The sequence below is a fragment of the Propithecus coquereli genome, unplaced genomic scaffold (assembly GCF_000956105.1).
Source record: "Propithecus coquereli isolate 6110/MARCELLA unplaced genomic scaffold, Pcoq_1.0 Scaffold11, whole genome shotgun sequence".
Taxonomy (NCBI): domain Eukaryota; kingdom Metazoa; phylum Chordata; class Mammalia; order Primates; family Indriidae; genus Propithecus; species Propithecus coquereli.
Genome location: NW_012134969.1, coordinates 7,818,613 through 7,819,810, shown reverse-complemented (window position 1 = coordinate 7,819,810; position 1,198 = coordinate 7,818,613). Strand labels below are relative to the sequence as shown.

Here is a 1,198-nt window from a genome sequence, read left to right as displayed (position 1 = left end):
TTTCCTCTGAGCAAAATATTTTAGCTGTAATACACTGACTTTAACATTTATTTTAACTGCTCATTTCTCTCACCCTTGTTTGAATAGTTGGGGATTGAGGACTAAAAGCCAGCTACTTGTTTCTTATATACGTTCTATATTGATGATATTTCCAGATGGCAATTTTTAGATAAGCAAGGCATTATTGATAATACTGTATTGTCTGAAACAGTGTTGATAATTGTTTAGGATTAATTATTGTTTCTTTTTTTTAACCTGGGTATTTTGTTATATAATTTAATTTAACACATTAACTGCCATGTGAGTTGTATTAAACTCACACTAGTTTTGAACCCCGGGGCGTTGTGAAGCTTATGTAACTCACATGTCTCTTTACCTTGGGAGCTGCATGGTGCGCAGGAAACTCATGCTGCCATGCTGTAGCATATGTGTTACGTGATGGGTGGCACCCTGGGCAAAACTCTGCAGTTGCTTCGTGAAATCTTATTCGTTGATGTTCTTATTGTTACAATTAATATTGACTATTTAATTGCATATAACTCACACACAGAAAACAATAATAAAAAATAACAAATTTTTCATTAAATTAGAAAGGATTGTTTTGTTTTCAAGGTTTTTATTCCATTTTCATAATAACACACCGTGGCCCCAAGGAAAAAAATTTTTTTCTAGTGTGGCAGTCGGTGTGTTAAGAACATAAACCAGATCACTGAGTCCTGTTATTCACTGATGTGAAGTGTCTCAATGGAGTGTAAAGTAGTAACTAGAGATAGTTACTGTTCATTTAATTAAATTCAGTATCTTCAACTTTACTTAATAAAAACCCTCTATACCCTTAAATATTTCACAATTGCTTTCTGACTGAAAAACATGATTTAGTCTATTTTATATATTTACTGAGAAATTGTCATCATACTCCAACGTAAGATGAGCAATCAAATTTAGTTAACACAGATAATGAATATATCATTACTCTCTCAGTCCCCAAAGATGAATGGTCACTTTTCATTCTAATGCATTTGAGCTGTAAGTGACAATGATATTCATTTCCTTGTGCTTTAAGCAGTCAAGTAGGACTACTTTATTATTTCTTAGATCTGTCTTCATTTTATTTCTTTATCCCAGGTTAAGAAATGATCTAAAGTGCTAAAAGTGTAGCTCGAGGAGGCACCTCAGTTTGTGATTGATCAAGCCCAGT

The 1,198-nt window shown here is 33.1% G+C and overlaps 1 protein-coding gene across 1 annotated transcript in view; it reads left to right on the top strand.

Moving 5' to 3' along the window:
* Positions 1–1,198, top strand: part of ZC3H13 (zinc finger CCCH-type containing 13) — a 112,415-nt gene that overhangs the window by 37,034 nt on the left and 74,183 nt on the right. The window lies entirely within an intron of this gene.